Below are 24,097 nucleotides of genomic sequence, written 5' to 3'. Positions count from 1 at the left end.
TCTGTTAACACGAAGTTGTAACGGGATACTTTATTTTACGCAAAATATTTTTTAGAGTTGGTGATGTAGCTAAAACCAAGTTTAAACAACTTGCGTCACAATTCATGTTCACTTCTTGAAATAGTTGTCAGTATAGTGTGATTAATCTGCGTTAATATATTTTTAAAAAATCAAAAGTTCATCAATTTTTTTTCTGCAACTTGATTTACAGGTAAATTAATTATTAATAATGTTCGCAGGCTTTCACGGCTATTGTCTGAAGTAGCTTGGATTCTGGGTTGTAGCCGCGTCCTTGGCGAATAATTCACCGACTTTTCTGTCGACATTGCAGTTGCCATCATCAGGGAGCAGTTATCTGCAGTAGGTAACTGCTCCCTGATGATGGCGACTGCAATGTCGACCGAAACGTCAGTGAATTATACGCCAAGGACACGGCTACAACCCAGAAGCCAAGCTACTTGAAATAAATTATTGATTTTAGCTATGGTCATTGACAAACAGAGGCACAAAGAATTTTCTTCAGTTAGCTTGTTTTTTTAAACTTATAATTTTATTAAAATGGAAATTTAGATCCACGAGAAATTGAGGAAGATGTTGCTTTTATAAATGCCAGAAGTAAAACTCCACCGACTGTATTACGTGCAGGTCGCAGTTAGAGATCAATTCGAAGAAAAGAAGGAGAAAAAAAAAGAAGAGGAAAAAAGAACAGGCAAGCTCACACTAGCAGCACAGGACCGCAAAAACCGTTCGAAAATATTATTTCCGCGGAGACCTCCAGGAAGATCCTGAATAGCTCCCGCATTAATATCGCCTGAATGATCGTCCTGCCGCATGGATCCCAGTCAGGCTACAGGAGCTACCCCCTGCACCCCCCCCCCCCTCCCCACACCCACGAGAACGGTCCAGGAGCTACCTCCAGCCTCCCCCCTCACAACGCACCGACGAGGACAAACGAGAAACATGGCCGTAGACCGGAGGCGGAATAAATCGATGATATATCGGACGTCGGAACTTCCCCCTTCCCTCCTTCACCCCCCTTCATTTTTTTTTTTCCAGTACGAGAGAGGAATACATGACAGGTCACAGGTCCTACATTCTTCATGTTCATACACGACTGTCCACCCCTTAATCTTCTACGCCGTAAAAATAATATGTACACGGCTAAGTTGTATATATATATATATATATATATATATATATATAATTGAAACTGCTGTCCTATTTTAGCGTTGGTTTTCTCTGGTGAGACACGGCATAGCTAAACCATTTTAAGTGGATATGTTTAGGTGGCCATCACTAAAAAAAACATCTACTTACTTGAGAAGAAGGTTCTTACTTTTCAGGTCATACGGGATCAAGTGTTTTACAGGTTATTTATTATGTTGAGTCTTTAATTTCGTACTTAAAAGTTATACCTACCACAAAATTATATTGTATTGTCATTCACTTACACCAAGCAAATCAGTTCTTGAATTTTATTTAAATGTTGATATTTCCATATTTTTAGCTTTGGTTTTTTGCCGTTTAACCCAGCCAATCACCAAGCAATCTCAGAAGTTGCATCGTTCTGAAGTACTTGCAAAACTCGTATAGTTTGCAATAGGAACAACCCCGATCGAAAACACTCGTTCGCAATTCACACAACCAGTTGCTGAGTTGAACATGTTGCAATGAAGTAGTTCGAATTGCCGCGTGGCAGTAACCGTTATTCAGGCGTGAATTTGAGGCCATGACTTATATATTTTTTTTTCACGATTTATTGAATCTATTTCTGATCCGCACGTCTGGGTTCGAATTGGAAACCATTTGATGAGGCAGTTGCAGACCGTGATTGGGGTGGTAACATTTTGGGGTAGGATAACTTTGGCAGGCAACGTCCAATGACGAGAGGAAATAATCTCGTGAGTGCATACCATTTTTTTAAAAAAAATACGATATAGACTCACAGATTTTAAAGAAGGTTCGGCTAAAACTAACTGACTTAAATTTTCTACAATTTTTGGATCGTCAAGTTTATTGTACATTTATAATATTTCCTTTCCTTGTGTACCTTTCAGCCAACGCAGCTTCACATGTTGTCATTCAGTAATTTATTTTTAAAAACGTCGCACGAAGGTAGGAACCAAAACAGTTTTTAGTCAACAACATTTTATTTAAAGTTAAGCTTCTTTAAAGGGGGAAAAAATGGAATGTCAGAAAATAATAGCGACTGGCTACTGCAAAGAGTTTATATTTTAGTATTAAAATAATTTTTTTTAAGTGATTGCAACTGTAATATTATTCAAATGTACACATGTCATATATTTGTGTAAATCTCTTGATGTGTGTTATCTGCCTTAATGAAAGCAAATTTTTTCAATGTCAAGTGATAACAAATGTTTATCATATACAAAATCTATTGAAACGTTTTTGGCTTCTTTTGGTTCATATTCCTCCCTCTTAATTTTGGTTATATTTCTTGAAGTTATACATCTTCATGCGCGTTATGAAAAAAATTACGAGAGTGGATTTTTACGGTGCGCGTCCACCATGCAACGAAATTTTCACAGTATAAAAAACTACTAGCAAAAAAAGGCTACATTCAATTTAAAAATTATATATGAGATTATAAATCTTATAATTTAGTGGGCCCTACTGTTCCGTATCATTTAAACATATATTTATTGTAAATGTTTGTGACATAAATAGTATTTATAAAATTTTCAAGGGTTTTCCCAAGTGTAGTTATATAAATGAGATTACCTATGTTCCAATAGTTTCATTCACTTTCATTATACATTTTGAATTATTACATTATATTTAATAAATAATAATTAAAATTATTCAATTATAATAATCATTCAGCGTATTATTTTAATTTTTATTAGTAATTAAAATTTATCTCGAGTATTTTGATAAATTAAATGCGTAATTTTATACTAGTTTTTAAATTAATGTTGAATCTAAGTATTTAATTAATTTTTTATTTGATCGATTTTAAACTTTACCAACCGTATTTATATCACTCAAGTCCTTTTAATATTTTGTTTCTATTAAATATTTTCATGCGAAATTAAATTTAGTTTTTTTATCGTGCCAAGTCTAACGCACTTACATATAAGTAGAGACCGGTTAAAATTCGCGGATTAATTTCGTGATAGTCTATAATCCAAAAACGTTTGCCTTTTAACCGCATCAGTGATTGGGTCACAGTTTATCTGAATCATACTCTGCCAATGAAAAACCTTCAACAAAAGAAGTATCGATTTACTAGCGTCCCAGTAAACAGGTGTCACGAGTCAGTAACCAATGCGCAGATGTAATTTTACCGCGTGCATAGAGGATCATGGAGTATATCCTACAGGTCATTGAAATCGCGAATTTTTCCGGTCTCTACATATAAGTACACGCACCAATTTTTTTTTTGTCTGCAGCGCTATCGAAATATTTTTTTCTTGGCAAATAGTTTCCAAAAACGTTATTATTTTATTTTGGTTAACTTTCACATTATTGGTTTGATTTCCATCCTGTGTTTCATCCCGCTTCTCCGCGCTGGACCTGGTATCAGTCGTACGGACGCCGCGCCTAGAGAAACAATTTCGCCGGGAGAACCCTCTCCGCCCCTCTCCCGCAAACGGCTCGCGATCCATAAACCAGCGCTACGTCCTCGGCACCGCCTCCTTCAGATAAGCCCCGTTCGGCCCAGCTGCCCTTCTTTCCACTCTCCTTCGAGCGACCGGGCAGTGCTGCCGACTGCGAAGCCAATGACGTGGAACAGAAATATTGATGCAACATTACTAGAGACCGGAAAAATGCGCGATTTCAATGACCTGTACGATAGACTCCATGATCCTCTATGCACGCGGGGAAATTACACCTGCTCATTGGCTACTGACTCGCGACACCTGTTAACTGGGACGCTCGTGATTCGATACTTCTTTTGTTGAAAGTTTTTCATTGGCCGAGTGTCATTCAGATAAACTGTGGCCCAATCACTGATGCACTAAAAAGGCAAACGTATTTTGATTCTAGCCTATCACGAAATGAATCCAAGAATTTTTCAGGTATCTAAACATTACAAATATTTAATAATGTTCGCAGGCTTTCACGGCCATTGTATGAAGTAGCTTGGCTTCCGGGTTGTAGCCGCGACCTTGGCGAATAATTCACCAACCCAGAATCCAAGCTACTTCATTACAGATTTTTGTAATATTTTTGAAATTTACATGAAAACAACTGTATTACTACAAAAATTGCGTTCCTCAGTAATCAAGGTTCGGATTATTACCCGTGCAATTATGCTTTGAGTTCTTCCCAGTGCCGCCAATAGTTAAAGTTATTTTTAAACCGTTTCCTGAATACTTTTCCAAGGTTTGATAAAATTATGCTCGAATGAAAAATAAGTTAAAATATAAAACTATGTACCTATTTTCGTAGAAACACTCAGTAGGTATTATCTTGAAATATAATCAAAGCAAAAATAACCATATCCATGTGTTGTACAAAGTTACAATATCTTTCTTGTAGTGCATATTACAAATTATTTATTGGCAACGGGTTTTCAAGGAATCTTTTGTAAAAGTTCATAATTTTTTTAAAGTAGAAAATAAAGCCTAAGCGCGGCAAACACGTAAACAACTTGTTATACAAGGACTGAAAGGGCTATATATGTATATTCCTTAGGAATTCAATTTTTGGATTTTTTTTGGGGGAAAATTTAATTAAAAATTTAAGCCTGTCATATTTAATTTCTCTGGGCTTTACTGAAGATTACACAGTTTGTTAAACAAGGCTTCAGGAGCATTCATTTAAGTATTGGTTCATTTAATTATTTATTTAACTGCCAATAACAACCATCGCAGACTGAAATTATCCTTTATATAGTGCCATGTATTTTTTTCGCGAATAAAGATTTTCATACCAGATGTGTGTTACAACTCTGTAGCTATGTCTGTGTTTCGTGGTTGGCTGGGTTTATTTCAGATATAAATGAATATTTGTCAGCATACCACTGCGGAAGCAAACGCGTCCTGAATGGTCCACCAAAATAGGACAATCGCTTCTCTTTCAAACGGACGTCAATAACAAAGGAACATTCGCTAGCGCGTAGTACAATGAGCGAGCGGATTTTTTTTTCCCCGCGTAAAATACATGCTCATGTTATAGTGAGATCACATCCGAGGGCTGCAATTTTGATACCGTGTGTATTTATTTTTTTTACTTTTGATTTATTTTGAAAACCTCAGCATTTCAATGTAATACGTGCCGCAAGTGTCGATAGGTAAGCCATATTGAAGCACGTAGTACCTAGTCACGTTGGAAATTGCACTGGAATTGAGACTTGCAATATTTTATTCACTTCCGGATGCAGCGAAGAGCATGGACGTGCAATCCCAGACATAGATCACCGGATCACACGTATCTGTAAAACTACAAAAAAACGGCGAATTGTTCCAAAGCGCCAGTGTAAACTGCAAACCGTATGGCATCTCGTTCACCAGTGCGGAGCTGCACGAATTCAGCGTCCCAGCACGGCGCGAGATTGATAGACGTGCCTTAAAAAATACCACGTGAGCCAGAGTTATGGAGCACGCGCTGATAAACGTATGAATTACGAAACGTCACGCGTCCGTGCTCGACAATGGTAAGCCTACGATTCACTCGACCTTCTGGACATACCCGAATACTCACGTTGGCAAGCCTTCTTTCAACAGACGAGAGAGCCAAACGCCCGATCGTGCATCTTTTTTTTTTTTTGTTCATTGTAAATAAACATACAACTCATGATAACTAATGGTCAATTAGGTTTGGTTAGCTACATTATAAATACTTTAAAACATTGTGGACGGTTGATTTGGTTAGGATAGCTACATTTAAGATGCTGTGAAATCATGTAAACGGTTTCCCCCCAAATAAATACACCTGTTGTTGGTACGAAAAAAAAAGCGAGCATGAACTTCGGGGATCTTCGGGTTTGGTTCTCTCGTCTGTGAAAAGAAGGCTTGCCAACGTAAGTATTCGGGTATGTCCAGAAGGACGAGTGAATCATAGGCTTCCCCTCGACAATACCGCGTGACTCACTGTCAGGAACGTGCGCGACTAGCACTGACTGCATGCAGCACACTTTCCGAGTTATTAACGATTCAGCAGACATCAAGCTATAATGCGCAAAAAAAAAAAAAAAAAAAAAATCTCAGCACCCTGCATCAATTAATGCAACCCCAGTCTTCGTATATGTAAAAATTATTCGTAGAGACCGGAAAAATTCGCGATTTCAATGACCTGTAGGATAGACTCTATGATGCTCTATGCACGCGGGAAAATTACATTTGCTCATTGGCTACTGACTCGTGACAGCTGTTATCTGGGATGCTCGTGATTCGATACTTCTTTTGTTAAAGGTTTTTCATTGGTCCAGAGTACTTCAGATAAACTGTAGCCCAATTACTGATGCGGTAAAAAGGCAAATGTTTTTGGATTCTAGACTATCACGAATTGAATCCGCGAATTTTTCCGGTCTCTAATTATTCGGATTACCTAAAATAACTTAAATGATACATGAGTAAACATTAATAACACGTACGTACTACCACATCATTTAACTGAAGTTGCCAGAACTTCACTGTTTAACTAATAAAGAATAAGATCATAACATATGAAAAATAGGGTTTCAACATAGGTACTACAAATTTTGTTACGCAACAAAAAATACTTTCATTCTAGTTGTGGGTTGGTAAAATGAATTACATTCAGTCTTATAGAACGATTTACCACATGACCGTGAACTGAGTGACTCATTCATCCAATAATTATATCATCACAAAAATTAGTTCTTTATTTACAATTAACGAAATTAAGATTTGATAAACGTTCCCACTGTAAGATCATTAAAATTGATCATTTAATAGTTAGTTGAAAAATTGCATTGTAAGGGACATTTACGCATATGTAAAGACATAATGGCGCTGTTTGATAATGGGGAAAATAATTTTTCCATTAACAAGTTTTAAGCTGTGAATTTAATTTGTTTCATGTCAGTGAGCAGGTACTTTTTATATACCTCTATTCACATCTTCAGCCTGTTAATTACCCCGAAATACCTTCGTTTAACGTTACTACTTACTATTCTCTTTCTGCTTCAAAGGTATGTTTTAATTTTAACAAGATGATGTATACTTATACTTTAAAATAAAAAGGTTTCAATTAATTTCATACGTTTCTCTTTTACAAATTGCAGAATAATCTACGAACTTAACATTATACAATTACACTGTTTAGTTACTCCACACGAGACATGCAGACCACGGGAATAAATATACCTGGAATTAAGGATTATCTTGGCTTATAGCGTGATTGTATAATCAAAACTGAAATTGTGCTGGAGTCGGTTTTTTATAAATATATGCTGTTGTTCATAATGAGCAGCACTATCACGGTTAACGAGTATTCGACTATATTTATTGACATAGTGGCGAAATTATTATACTGCTAACCTATTGACTTGAAATTAAAATCTCGAAATTAACTTGAAACCCTGTGGTATATGTCTGTTATGGCCAACTGCACTGTTTATGGGCCCATATTTCATTAATGAAACTAATCCGAGCGCCAGACGCACAAAAACTAATATTGCATTTTCACAAAATCGTTTTATTTCTTATGTTCTGTACAGTAAAATAAAACGATGTGTCATGCGATGAAGTGAGGAAGTATAAGTTTTTCACAACTAGTATTTACTAAATAAAAAAATATCAAAAGAAATATACTTAAACAATATATACGTAGATTGCATGAATATGATTGCCGAATTGTTTGGGTTCGGTATTGTTGTGCTGTCATCATTTGTGTTTTTTTTTTTTCGTTATGTTAGTCCATTTTTCTTAGTTTGTTGACCATATTCCTGTTGTGGAGTATTGTGTGGCGTTTATATCCTGATAACAGCCATTTTTTGCTTAATTTGTTTTTTTGTCACTTTTGGTTTTTTTGTAGTTTTCTTCTACAGAAATACATGTGCTTAGCAATGGCGTATGTCTAAAAACTTACATCAAGTCATGCACTCCCATTGCACAAATCTTTCAAAGATAATATAATTAATATTTTTGAGTATTTATGGGAGAATACTGCGGGTTCTAAACACCTTCAGCTGACAACTTTATTCTACGTGAATTCAACCAAAGATGGCTAAATCACCGACATGAAAATATTTTCGTGTTGACGAATTGTTGAGTCGGGCCGTGTGGAACGACGTCATGACCGCCAGCCGGCTATCAACGGTCTCCAATGCATGTGTTGTACGTGTTATTTTGTTTAGAATATTTAGTTTTATCTTCCATTAACTGTTTAAAATATTTCTCGGATTACTAAAAACGAGATACCTAAGATGTACATCAGGTACTGTCCCTGCCCGAACACGCCCGAATATTCACCTTCGGCCAACCTCGGGATTTGTTTTATTTTTGCGCAGGAAAAATGAATTCAAATAATAAAAGTGGTCGGTTAGGTTAGCTACATTAAAACACTTTAAAACACTATGGACGGCTAGTTAGGTTAGTATAGCTACATTAAAAAAAAACAGAGAAATATAAATTTATATAAAAATAAACCCCAGGTTGGCCGAAGGTGAATATTCGGGCGTGTTCGGGCAGGGACAGAACTTGATGTATATCTTAGGCTTCCCCAAATAGCATCGGATCAAAACAAAAGACGTTATAACGCAGTTGAACAACATGACAGACGAACGACTTTGAGTTTTTCCAGGTCAGTCAAAAAATTTGAAAGGTTAGGTGCGAACCTTCTGTTACATTTCCACCCTAGCCCCTAGACCACGGGCTGCTTCTTCGCAGTGGCGTGACTAGCCTCGAATCTTGGGAGGGGCGGGTGACCGGAAAATATTTGGGTGGTGTGGAATATTTCCCAGTTAAAAAAATAAGAAAAAATAAAAATCACATTCACATAAAAAGCCTATTTTAACGCATTAAAAGTTTTTAAAATTTACTCATTACTAGAGACCGGAAAAATTCGCGATTTCAATGACCTGTAGGATAGACTCCATGATCCTCTATGCACGCGGGAAAATAACATCTGCTCATTGGCTACTGACTCGTGCAACCTGTTAACTGTGACGCTAGTGATTGGATACTTCTTTTGTTAAAGGTTTTTCATTGGCCAAGTGTCATTCAGATAAACTGATGCAGTAAAGAGGCAAACGTTTTTGGATTCTAGTCTATCACGAAATGAATCCGCGAATTTTTCCTGTCTCTACTCATTAAAGTAGCACTAAAAGAAATATAGAATTACATTTAAAAAAAATGGGTGCGTTTATTTATGTACGGGCGTTACACTTGGCGTAATTAAAAACTATCCTTAATTTATCATGCAAATAATGCATAGAAATAACACAATAAAACGAAAGGAGTGGTATTATAAATACGGTTGGTATAATATGAAATCAATAAAGTTAAAAAAAATCAATACTCAGTATACAATATTAATATAAACGCGCGAAAAAAATTAACCATTTAATTTAGTAAAATAATAGATACATTTTAATTAATTATAAAAATCAATAAATATTCTGAATGTTTATTCTAATTTATTAATGTTAATTATCTATTGAATAATAATGTAATAATGCAATTAAATTATACATACGGGAACATAACCTGACTAATTTTTAAATACATTCGAAAAAAATTGTTTATGACCACAATTTGTCAATAATATTCCCAATAAATAAATGTTTTTTTTTATTATATGGATCAGAATTCTATTTCAATCACTACATTGTATGAATTAAAAGTAAAATACATATATAGTTTATAATTTGTATGTAGCATTTATTTTTCCATCCTGTCAATTTTTTTTTTTGCATGGTGCGCGCGCATCTTGAAAATTCACTCTCATACACATTTTTTTCCCCATAACGCTGCCTGAAGAAGTATAGCGTCAAAAAATATAATTATTGATCTGGATTCAAAGAATAAAGTAGATGGTCTAAAGTAGATTATTTTTTTTGGTCCCCAGCGCCTCTTCCAACGGACCGTCGTTGCTTCTTCTTCGTCTCGTCTCCATCTGGCCGTTGTTTCTGAGCCCATTCCAACCCCCCTCCATTTCTTCTTCTTTACCCGGGGCCCTAGACCGGAGTGCGCGAAAGAAGGAATTCTTTTTTTTTTTTTTTTTCCTGTGGGATTGGACGGACACATTTGTCGAGTATGACGCCGCCAGCTCGCCCCTCCCCCCGCTCACCCGCACCAACCGACGCCTCTTCCAACTCGCCGAGAGAGGAGATATTCCCCCCTCAGCCGACATTTCTCTTGCAGACACATCGTCAGCGAGTTTTATGGTGGAGTTTCCCCCCCCCCCCCCCCCGGCTGCGGGAGACACCCAATCCATCCCCCCCGCTCCTCTTCCATCGTCCTGCAGCCCGTAGCCCACCGGAGCTCGCAGGCCTGCCAACAAGACCGGTGAAGGGGGATGGAGGCAGTGCTGCCAATTGACAGCAACGAGAAAAGTTTCTCGAGTTTACTCGCTCGCTGGCTCACTGTTCACGGGGAAACATAATTTTTTTATTTTATACACCACGAGTTGTTGCTGTCGCTCAGTCCGGTCAAATATGGAAAACGAAAGAAAAGAGAAAGCACACAATAATAATTTTTTTGTAATTTGTTTTTGAAGTACGTTATGAAAAGCATCTCTCGCTATCTCCCTACATATTATGTTCCTCTATAAATCTCACTATACTTTTCTCTATACTCGCATATCTCTCGCTATATATTATACATCTCTCCATATCACTCTATAAATCTCTATGTATCTTTCATTTTATATATATATATATACACACCTGAATTTATCTCCCTATCTATACATCTAGATCTCTCTCTATATATCTACGTGTATATCTTCCCATCTATATCTTTACAACCCATCTTTGCAAGAACAACAAGTTAATCGCATTGAAATTAGCCAGCGTACAAGAAGGGAATTTTAATTTTTTGCCTGACCCTCCCTGATCATTTCTGAATCAGCATTCCAGGTAGTCTGAGCACTTCAGAGTCCCTTTATTATTGTTTTCTTTCAGCCGATTAGCAGTTAAAATGTGAATCCATAATGACTGTTATGTTTTCAAATACAGTGGATGCATCTGAGGCAATATTAAAAAAAAAAGATTTTATTACCACAGTGTTTACGTGACTTTAATTTAATTTGAGAAATATGCAATGCTTTTTTTTTAAATTATAGCACTTAAAAAAGTAAAATTAATTTGTTTATGAATAACCATAACATCATAATGTAATAGCCAGTAAAACTGTTTCTTAACTTGAAAAGTTTCAGATACATTTAGGTAGTCTCCAATTGTGCATGTCATTCATACGTTGAAAATATTAATTTGCTAGCAGATTATGCGTGAGTATGAAGATTTATTATCGACTTCACAAAAATTACGTTACTCAAAACGTCTTTAAGTTGAACCACTCATCGCGTGAATGTTAAAGTTATGAGTTGGGCAGACAAAATAGGTTTAAGCGGTACCTGCTACCTGCCACTTTGGTTATACGAATACAATCAACCACTCACAGTGCAGCAATCGAATCCCAACCAATGTCCCTCCAAGGAACGGCAACTGTCTCCCGACACTTGGCAATGCCAGTGTTTGCGCACTAGTGAACTACCATGACAGTTGTAATCGTCCGTGTGAAATAATCATCTATTTCTAGATACTGGTGTATACAGACTGGTGCCTGTTCAAAACTACCAGAGTTTTACAAGGCATAATATCTTAGAAATGTATTATGTAGCCTACTCCCTATTATTAAAAAAATTGAATGAATAAATTAAAATTAAATTAAAATAAAAAATGCTGGTCACCGCAACTTATCTCTTTAAGCTAACCACGACCTGTAAAAACAATTGTAACTTGAGAAATAAATTCGTCAGAAATTAACTGCCAAATTATTGTCTTGTATATCTACAATTCTAACAGCGTACGTATAATTAGCTCTGAGTACATACAGAAAAGCAAAGGAAAAATCTTTATTTCCTGTAACGAAATATCTTTTTTGCACAAATGTAAAAACGAATATGCATTCATATATTAATTATGGGGGAAAAAACTCGTAGTACTATAGAACCCATATGCCCCCACCCCCCAGATATCGCCCGTTGAAACTTAAAAGCATTCGGCCATTCAAAAGAGAAAGTAAAATTCGGAGGGAATTTTTCGAATGAAGCGACGTATAGTTTGTGACATGGTCGATAGGCCAAGCTTTTACAATACTCTCTCTTTTATTAGTGTTATTTGAATGTCAATACGCAGTAATTCGAACTGCGTGTACGTCGGCATGTAGCGAAGTCGGGACGTCCGTGCGATAACTTTGTTTCCGCGCACTTCACCCGACAAAGAGTGACACAGAAAGTGACACAGACAAATGGAAATCTCGTTTTTGTTTCTGTACGGCCAAAATGAAGAACTACAGGCGCTACTACCGCCTCTCCGATGTGATGAAAACTGGACGCTTCGAATCAGACTCCATGTGATAAAAATGGGAAGACGTAACACAGATGGATTAAAAAAAAAAAAAAAAAAAAAAAAACACGCGTGTGTGTATGAAGTCTAGGAGCAAAAGAAGTGAAACTCCAAGCTTATTAGGTATGTATAGAGATAAAATTCTAATATTTTTTTAATAGAACAAGAGTTAATAACTGATGATGAAATAACTTTTTTCCACACAAATAAATAAATTGCAGATTCATTAAATAAAAAATTTACTAAATATTTTTCTCGTACATTTAAAACAAACTTTGATTTTATATTATTCTTAAACTTGAAGCTTGCATGTAATAAGGGTAGTTTATGCAGCTTAACTAATTGTCCAAATAGACGTGTGTAGTCTGAGGTAGGCGTCTGGCAAGTGAAAGTGACAACATGGCATACGGATAGGACCTAGCTCAATGCTACTTTGTTGAGCCACTGTCCCCCACAGCTACACGCCGATCGAGAAATATTCACGCCTCTAGTTGAATTTAACATATTTACAAACTCGCAACTATTGTACGGTGTGTGATTTAGTTAATCGAATGATAATTCGTGAAAAATAATTACCCATGTCAAACTAAAGCGTGAAAAGCATTATACCAGCATAAATATTTAGTAGCACAGCTATAGCGATACTCACATAACCCTGTTTAACAATAATGATTTGCACAAGTAATTAAATTAATAATATATACATGAAATAACATCATATTATTTAATTCAGGTAACTCAATGGATATTTGTCTTCCATGCAAACTGTAGACTAATATCGCGAGCAGCACAAAGAAAAAAAATAAAAGACTGAATTTTTCAACCTGTCCACACAGAAAAAAATATTGTTCTGTACTTTAAAAAAAATTAATTTCGAAACCAGTTGCCACTAAATAGTTTGTAATACTAAAAAAAGATATTTTAACTTTGCAAAACACATAGCTATGGTTATTTTTACATATATTGAATGCGTTTATCAATATAATACTGAAAATTGCTTACAAAATTGGGGTATGATTTTTATATTTTAATTGATCTTTCATATTATAATATTTTTTAAACATGAAAAACATATATTCGAGTATTGAATAATTGGACTTTAATTTGTTGTATCATGCTTACTATGCGCGCAGATAATGCTGGAAAGCGATTCAGGGAACGGTTTACAAATAACTTTAACTATTTGAGGTACTGACATCACACAAGGCATAAATTCCCGGGTAAGAATCCGATGCCAGTGTTACTACGAACTCAATTTGTAAGTTAATAATATCTGTAGTTTTACATGGATGTTTCTGTTCCAGCTACAAAAAAAATTAATAACTTAAACCTCCAAATAATCAACATTATTTCTAATAAATCAATAACCTGAATTTTGAAGAAATTCACATCGTATATAAATAAACAAAAGAAAAAACATAACCTCAACTTAACTACCCACTAAAAAATATCCAATACTCGCAATATGTACCATACAATAAAGTTAAAATTACCTTGGAAAATAAAGATAAAAAATTAAAAACTTGTATGTTTAAAAATAGAATAAATAAAGTTTTATCCTTGAAAAATATAAAAAAAATTAATACGTCACGTGACAATGTCGATGACGACTTACATGAATTTACTCCTTATCCAAACCTTCCTATATAAGTTTTCACTTTAAAAAAAATACATTGCATAATTGAACACGTTAATATTTCTAGTTTTTTTTCCTTCAAATGATTGTATTGAGTGCAGCTGGCTTGTGTAGTGGTCTTCACAACACACTCTCTCTGGGTCTCCCTGCGCTGATGAGTCCCTTTTTGTTGACCAGTGCAGGAAGCAGAGGAGGAGATGAAAGAGAGAGAAACTCCCACGCTGACGGTATATTATCCCCCCCCCCTTTTTCTCTTCTTTCCCAGTCGCCGGAAAACCACTACAGCTACAAAAAAAGCGGCAAAGATGCGGTCAGACAAAAACGAAGCGGCTCTAGCTCCCCCCCTTACAAAGTCACAAATTGAATATTGCTTTGGCATTCTCAGTAGCGAGAAAAAACTTGTCTAAGCACCATTCTGTTCAGGTTCTCATAATCCTCACAAACATTGTACGAACTTAGCAGATTATGAGTTCTATATCTCCGGGAGTTTAAAATGATTGTTAAAGTTTTTTAATATATAATTTTTAAGAATTGTACATTCGTTTAGAGCATATCCAACATTTTCAAAATAAAATACACACAGATCTTATTTAAAATTTTTTGTTACATTTAATTTATATTAATAAGCAGGTAGATAATTTTATTTTTGGTTTTATTGTCTTCTAGATTACGGGGTCGTTTAGACAGATATGTACAACACAAGCTACAATGTAATTTTTTTTGTAAATTTAGGTGAAATATTCATAAAAATTACATTTGTAAATTGTACATTTACAAGAAATCAACTATATCACTACAAGATAGTGTTCGCAGTAATACTGGGTTAGGATTATTACCTGGGCATTTAAACATTGGGCTGATCCAGTATCTGAAATATTTAAAGTTATTTGTAAATCGTTCACTTAAAAGTTTCCTACTATTAATTGCGCACATAACAATGACGATAAAACTTATTGTTGAAAATTTGATTAATTTTTCCATGCATTAAAATAATTATTCTTGAATGAAAAATCAATTCAAAAACACAGTTTTGCCCCCATTTTACGTAATAAATACTAGGTATTAACTCCAAAAACGTATTTCGTATATGCAAAAATAACTATAACCACGTGTTGTACAAATTTACAATGGATTTATTGTGGTATTATCAGTTATTTCTTGAAACATTGTTTCCAAAGGAATCTTTTGTAAAGGTACAGAGAATATTTTTTTTCTCTGCAAGGAAATATGGGACAGGAACCGGCCATAGAATGTAGAGAGGAACCGTCTCAGTAACTGCCTGGAAATATTTCAAGAAAACGACAAACTAAATCGGATTGACTGAAAGTGGGTCCTTCCGATTGCAAGTCCGCTGCTAAAAGCGAACCACGCTCGAAGAATGGTGGTTGGTTATGCTTGAGGTCAGTTTTGAACCAAATTCTGAGCCTTCAGGAATGAACCAGGACTTTTCGAAACTTAGAAACTTGTGGTGGCTGTGTCAATTGTCTACAAAGTTATTTTTGAAATTATAAATGTTGGCTTAAATGAATTAAAAATGTTTTTATAACGTATTGAAGAAAAATCACACAACCACTGCGTTGAAGGAAATATAAACGGGAAACACACGCAAATTTAAAGAAAGATATAAACTAAGTAACGGGGTTACTAAAGAAATAGAATGATTTAGGGGAATAGGTCTTAGCCGAGTCTGAAAATACCATTATTTAAGGCATTTCGCTGTAACGCTCTTACTTATCTAAAGCGACGCATTGAAATGTTTCCAACAGTACTTATTGCCAGCTCTTTGGAATACCAATTATCTTTGACTTACTTTCTCGAAGCAGTCGGAAGATGCTCTTGAAGTATGTTTGCAGTAGACAATTTAAACGATTTATGAGTAAAAATCCCCTAGGTCAATTTTGGCTCTTGGGTTTCTACTAGGGTTTAAGAGTTAAAGAGTACTTGCAGTATAATTTTGGCTGAATGCGCATAAAATGTAGACCCAATTAAAACGTCCTGAATGTTAGTCAATGAGGATTACGCTCTGCTCAAAGCGAACAGTACTGACACAAAAGCCAAATAACGGACGAATTTCGAATGAAATGCGGTGAAGAGTTTTTCCGCTGTGCCAGAGAATTTCTCATACTTAAGTTTGAAGTGTCGCTATTCAGCTGAGTTTCAGTGATGAAGAGAGCGTGTGTGATGTTTCAATTTTACAAGGAAAAAAAGAAGAAATCACACAGAAGAAAACATTTTCTGTACTCTAACAGAAGATATACATTTGGTAACCAGTTGCCAAATTATATTTACATTACTGCAAGAAAAATATTGTAATTTTGTTCATCACTTTGCTATGGTTATTTTTGGCATTTTTGCATATATGAAATACGTTTTTTTCGAAATAATAATGACTATTTCTTACGAATAATTGACGCATGAATTTATATTTTAATTGGTGTTTCATTCAATCATATTTTTTTAAACCACGATATAGATAATCGAAAATTTAATCATTGGACTTCATTATGATTTATTATTCTTATTAATATGCGTTTAATACTGAAAAGATATTCAGGGAACTTACAAATAAATTTAAGTATTGGAGGTACTGGGGCAACACAAAGTAGAAAACACGGGAAAGAATCCGAACCCAGTATTACCGCGAACATTATTTTGTTGTGGTGCAGTTGTTTTCTTGTAAATTTACAAATTTTCATTCATCTGTATTTTTTCATTAGCATTTCTGTTTTATTTACAAAATAATTTACGGTCCATTATTTTAGAGCCCGTAATCTTATTTAAATTAACAAATATAATTATTTAAACATCCAAACAAAAAATTTAAGTCATAATCATAATTATGAATCGAAACCAAATGTTGGGATTCACTTCTGGAAAAGTGAAGGTAACTAAAAACGGAATGTTTGGCCGGTCTACTCTCCTGTATACTGTACTGTATATGGATTGTATATGTACTGTATCTGTAATGTATCTGTACTGTATGTTAGTTTGGCACACCAAGTGACCTGAGCGTTGAAGCATTTTTTTAGTTGTTGTTTGAATTGCCGGTGCTACTGTTTCTACACAAAAACAATTTTTCCTCTCATCTGAATTGCATACGATATGGCTATTCCTTCGATGCAGGGAGACTACTAAGTCTTAGTCACAATGCCACGACGGACACGACACGCTCAGTAGCCAATGAAAGACAAGGTCACCGTGACGTCAACACGACGAAATACGCGCCCTGACGACCCACGAGGAATATATTCTCTTTATAATTTCGTCGTGTCGAGCCGCGCGACGGAAAGCAAAACGGAAACCTTACAGAAATAAACTTAAAAAAAGTTGTACCTACTTGGTAAATCTTTTTTATTGAAAAACTAATTTAATTTTATATCTGGGTAAGCGTTCACGTTTGCATTTTGACTGTGACTTACACTGTTTACTATTACATATATTTTTAGTTTTTAGCATAGCTAACTTCGGATTTTTTTCTGTCTCTTATCTACATATTTGTAGCTTGCTTCCCTGTATCTAAAATGAACTTAAAATCACTTTATGCAATAGAAGACTAAATAATATATTAATTTTTACTCCAGCTATCAACAGGAGATAAAAGATTCCTGTAGGTCTTGCACTGTTTTTGGCGCAATATATACCAACTCCATTATATTATGGACGCATTTGGCTTGGAATGATTAGCCGACAGCCATTTTAGAGTTCATCGTGGTAATTTTGTCGTGGTATTGTAACCCTACGCTATAAACTCTGTCGTGCCGAAACAATGCACGACGCCTAATCAGATTTTGTCGAGTCGTGTTGATCATCACATTATCACTCACTTTAAGTGTACGTCAGTGTGTGATACAACAGTTTATAATTGCACAATTAGCGTTTGCAAATACTTTCGGGGTCCCTTAACCTGGAGTTGGAGTGAGGATAGGGATTATTGACTGCCATATTGGATTTTTTTAATGTCAAGGTCACCATATTAGATGACTTGACCTCCAATGATCTTGTCTCTGACCCCAGACGTCATATTAGATTCTAGAAATTTCTGCTATTTTGGTCTCGAGAAAATACTATATATATATATATATATATATATATATATATATATATATCACCATCTTAGATGATGTCAGAGTCGTCATCTTGGATATCCTTGGAATTTGATATTGACCTTCAGTGACCTCGACATTTAATCCCGGCCGCCACATTTAAGGCCATCTTAGATCGTACAAAATTATTAGCGAAGTTACTTGGCACAAATTAAAAATTCATCGTTATAAAATAGTTTCTAGCTGTGTGTAAAAAGCGACCACTTTACAATTGAATTATTAATTTAAGTACAGTTAAGCAAAAACAAAAAATGACTATCCCTTTGGAAGATGTCAATGAATAGATATATATGCGCGGCCTTTATAGGACTATGTCAATAACTTTTTTTTTGCACAATTATCAGCAGAAAATTGCCTTGATTAAAAGCAAAAACTTTACAGGAACAATAAAATCACATGATTTACAGGAATAAACTTAATATGCGATCACATTATACGCACATAGTCTCTGTTATACCTAAATGTAAAAATTTTAGTGTTTCGTAAAAGTGGTACTACCGAAATTGTCTAGTAATAAGCAGGAAAATTTTCCTGTTTTGTAGGAAATTTTCCGAGTTATACTTTCAGAAAAACAAAAATATATTTTCTTAACGGTTTTATCCAAAAAGAACCAAATAAAAAAAAACATTGTCTTTCTTCGCCACCTAAGGCTCGCTTAAAATTTGAGAGAAGGGTAGTACACGTGTTACCCTGTACCAACTAATAGGAACAATTGAAAACTACAGAACCTACTAATTTGCAGAAAATAAATTAATGTTTTAACGTATATCTATCTATCTATCGTAATTATGATAATGATAAAAAATGGAAAAAAATTATTAGTAAAAATATGTGATGATATGCTCCCAGATAATTCTCCGAACGGAAAATTTTCCCACTCACATCTTTTATATGTTAGTGATAAATTTGCTAATCATATAAAAACAATTCAAATAGATATTTTTACAAATTTAACAATGATATGGATAAAACATAAATAAACAAATTTCCCCAATTGCTAAGGTTGAGAGGGCTCATTTGTCCTGCAAGCCCAGGTTATTTTTCCACCGACCAGACATCCTGCTCTGTTAGACCATACTGTTTCTTGCGAGCCCAGACTGTTGTTTTCCATGCCCAGCCAATTATTATTTTATGAGACCTTACAGTTGCGACACAATCTGAGACTTTTGTTTTCGAGCCAGGTTACATCTAAGAGTACAGACTGTTTCTTCACAGCCTATAGTCTTGTTGGGCAAGCCTAGTGTGTAGGTGTCAAAAAAATGTATTTCATTTTATTTTATTTTACATGCTTATGTGGAGAAATTAACTTAACCATATAAATGTTTACAAAGTGCATGTAAAGTGATACTAAAACCAAAATTATATGACTTAGTTACCCTAAATAAAAAGCAAATAACAAGGAAAAGTAAACAACTTGCAAATACAATACAGTAAAACTAAATAAATAAACGACTAGCAACTATAATAGTAAAAAATGAAATATAAAATTTGAAGCAAAATACATTAAGAAATGAAATTAAAAAAAAATACTGAAATTATTACCGATAAATTTAATTAATACCAACCAAATATAAATATCCTAATACTTTATTTGTATTTTTTTTGTGATGGCGAAGTATGATTTAAAATGTTTATTTTGGACATACGCCATTGCTATGCATTTACTAAAGCAATGGCGTATGTTCAAACAAATTTTTAATTATTCTTATATTTATATAACATTTTCTTATAGAAATTTACACGCATTCACGCAAATTAAAACCACAGGATCTAATATGAATGCTCTTAAAATCAAAAAATACCCTCTTAACTTCTCTTTATTCTTTTGTGTCTCGCTGTTGTGTTGTCGCATTGCTTGTACTGGCGCGATTGCAAGTAATGTTTTAGGTGAAAGGACCAAGTTAATTTCTTTGCTGTAGCTGATTATTTCACCCTCTCCGGCGTCGCGAGAAAATTAGTGAACGCAGTTTTGTCGGATAACAGCAACAAAGGGTGGGACAAAAACCTCTTTATCCGGTTTTCTCCAGCAGCGAATAAAAAAGTAAAAGTTGCCATAAAATACGTTTCATCATCTTGTTTCATCTCCCTTTATTTTCGACGTCGTCTTTCCGCCATCAAGGAGTCGGCTTACAGAGAGGAAGCGAACAGCTCTTTCTTTCCGTGCTGGCAAATTAAACCTAATAAATTTCGAGACACATAAAACCCAACTACATAAAACAAATAAAGAATGAATTCACTGAATAATATATGTTTGCAGAATTTGGTATATTATGAGCTGTGAATGTAGGTAGGCTACTTATTACGTTACTATAAACTTTATTATTAAAAAAAGTTAAATGACACTGAGAGACTTTACTAAAACGAAAGTGTTTAGTAAACTGATATCATAAGTACATGCCTAAGTAAATAGGATATTTCTGAAATATATTCTTTGCTCGGAATGCATAAAGCATGAAGCTGAGCGGTAATACATTACGGAACTCTCGATTTTAGTAACTACAAAATAATTGCATATATAAATTTCATATTTTAAACATTGTTTTGTAAAATTCATTAAAATCGTTGATGAATCTATAAAGTAACACGTGTCTCTGTTCGTCTGTGCTGTCGTCGTTGTGCTGTCCGCAACAGTTGTTTAGATTCATCTTCCGGTTCCTATCTGTTTGACATCAGCTGATTGAGAACCTTGTTTTTCCTGTGGGATGTGATCGTGTATGGTCACGAGACGTTAATTTAAGATTCTACACACAAACATTCAAGGACACGAAGAAGCCAGTGGCGTAGCCAGGATTTGTGTATGGGGGGGTGTTAAGAAGCATTTCCCCCTTCCCCCTCCCCCCGTATTAAAACCGCGGGTCCGGGGGTCCTCCCCCAGAAAAATTTAGATTTTAAGGTGTGAAATAGTGCTATTTTAGCAGTTTTCGGTACTTAAATTTAAATATTGTAATGGTAAAATTTTTATTAATTTTAATATGAAGTTTGTTTGAGTGATGAATAAGAAATTAATTAAAGATTTGGTGCTAAGGGGGGGGGGGGTTAAACCCCTAACCCCCCCCCCTGGCTTCGCCCTTGGAAGAAGCTTACCTTTCATGTTAGCGGGTAGGAATAAACTGACATCTTGTGACGTCACGACTCATAGATTAGGCTACGGCTGTGTGCGGCAAAGACAGTGCATGTTTTCATTTCTATTTTTGCATTTGTGAAATAGTATTTTTTTTCTCTCTCCAATGACAAAAGAAAATGCAAAACCGTGCAAAGGCGGTGTGTCCAAGAAATTGCGGTGCTGAACCAGACACACAACTGCTGTTGTGTGAGTGGATGTTCCAGGCGACCCGAGGCCTGCTTGCATGGTCGCCGCAGGGTCGGCGTATTCGCGGAACATAAGGGCGTCAGGCGACCCCCCCCCCCCCCCAAAACCCATCCTCCAGGGACAGCCACGCGAGTCCCGTCGGCCCGGCGTGAAGTGTGACTCCTTCCGTAACCCGCGCGCCTCGCCTCGCCTCGTTAACGGCGCAAGGATACACCGCTAGTGACGCTCCCTAGGGAGCTACAGCTGAGTTACGGCGGTCATCTGAGGTGGGGGAAGGGATAGTCGGCTTCCGCAGCAGTGGCGCCCCCGTGCTATCTTCAAACCAAACAACAGTAAAATAAAAAATATATATATATATTGAAGGGAAATAAATAAAAATCGTTTTTGGTTGAGAAAGTGCATCTCATGTAGATCCTCAGAACTTTGAAAATACAGTGGGCACTTTTTTTTTTTTTTAAAAAAAAAGGAAGCTTGCAGACGATGAAGAAGCTCCGAATTCAACGATTTCGAAATCTTAACAGTAATCCAGGTGAAGATGTTGGCCACTAAGATGATGGTGACAGTTGGTGACAAGACCGAAGGCTGTGATGAAGCAACTTAATATTTGGTGGCGTAAAAAAAACAAGACTTTGAGTGACTAGCAGAGTCTCCTTAGTGTAGTGAAGCAGACTTACGACGGTTATCAAACATATTGCAGGGTAGTTTCACTATCATATAGTTAACATTTGGTACACTAATACGTAGAGACCTGAAAAATTCGCGGATTCATTTCGCGATAGGCTAGAATCAAAATACGTTTGCCTTTTTACCGCATCAGTGATTGGCCCACAGTTTATCTGAATGACACTCGGCCAATGATAAACTTTCAACAAAAGAAGTATCGAATCACGAGCGTCCCAGTTAACATGTGTCACGAGTCAGTAGCCAATGAGCAGGTGTAATTTTCCCGCGTGCATAGAGAATCATGGAGTCTATCCTACAGGTCATTGAAATCGCGAATTTTTCCGGTCTCTACTAATACGTTCTTCTATGTCCCGTAAGTTTCACGGAAGCGTCTATATGTGGGTTTAATGTTGTTACACGTGGGTCCGCCATCTTGTTTACGCATTTCCGTTCATCGATGTACGTCCCGTTTTCATGAAAATACTCCTACTAAATGCCAGACACCGAGAGTTAAGTTGTTTTCACATCAAAAAATACTCGAAAAAATATTTACATTAATGGGAAAAAACAATGTCAGGGATATAAGGTATAAAAACATAATCAGAAAGTCAATACCCTACGTATTTCGCACCCCCTACCAATTTTCTTGCATAAACACGTATTTGAACTGATGATCAAACTTGTGATCTTGAGTTACACCAAGATGCATTTGCACCATCGATATGTTATGGCAATGCTAAGAGGGTGTTAAGTCACTTTTTTTTCCTTCAGATAATTATTGTGAGATATTGGTTAGACGACAAAATAAATGGCTGAAATGTAGCGTTTGCATTTTGTAAACAGTTTAAAATTATTATTGACGTGACATCGTCTAATAAATCGATGAACGCCGGCTGCACGCACGAAAAAAGTGTCCCGTTACGCACATTTTTCCGTTACGCTGTGTCCCGTTACGCACATTGTTCCGTTACGCTGTGTCCCGTTACGCTCATTGTACACTTGTGCCCATCTATCTCTTTTCCACTCGACTGTTTATAAAGTGAAGTGAAAAGTTAACGTGGTTTTCATTGCTTATTACGACAACAATTTCGGCAATTAAGTTAATTATTCTTGCATTTCAAAAATATCTAATTACTAGTATAATTTCAAGTATTCATTCATTTATTATTAAAATAAAAATTATTCAATTTTATTCATTTAAGTATGCAATCATTTCATCAATGTTTTGTTATGAAGGTTGTCACGTTAAACTATCGTCCGTAAACCGACTTTACAGACAACCAATTTTTTTTGTATGAAAGTGACTGTTTTAACGATGGAGATTCTAACTCATATTTATTAACCATCATCAGTAGAGACCTGAAAAATTCGCGGATTCATTTCGTGATAGGCTAGAATCAAAATACGTTTTTCTCTTTACTGCATCAGTGATTGGGCCGCAGTTTATCTGAATGACACTCGGCCAATGAAAAACTTTCAACAAAAGAAGTATCGAATCACGAGCGTCCCAGTTAACATGTTTCGCGAGTCAGTAGCCTGTGAGCAAAAGTAATTTTGTCGGGTGCATAGAGGATCATGGAGTATATCCTACAGGTCATTCATTGATTTCGCGAAATTTTCCGGTCTCTAATCATCAGACCTTATTAAGTGAAGGTTAAAAAAAGCGACTTTAACTACGTCCCAGTAGGCTACGCCGTCTCCCGGCAGCTCCTAACTCCGTGATGCTAAACGCAGAATGCGCTACCAGGCAAAGGTTACGCCCCATCCCCTGCTGGAGGGGGGTGCACCTCGTGTCTCCGGAGACGGCTCCAGAGAGGCTGGGGCTAAGGCGATTGGCAACCACCACCTGACGATCCCGCCTCCTCCTCTTAAAGCTGACA

Source organism: Bacillus rossius, chromosome 14 (assembly GCF_032445375.1).
Source record: "Bacillus rossius redtenbacheri isolate Brsri chromosome 14, Brsri_v3, whole genome shotgun sequence".
In the NCBI taxonomy this organism is placed as follows: Eukaryota; Metazoa; Arthropoda; class Insecta; order Phasmatodea; family Bacillidae; genus Bacillus; species Bacillus rossius.
Note: the sequence above shows the minus strand (reverse complement) of the source record.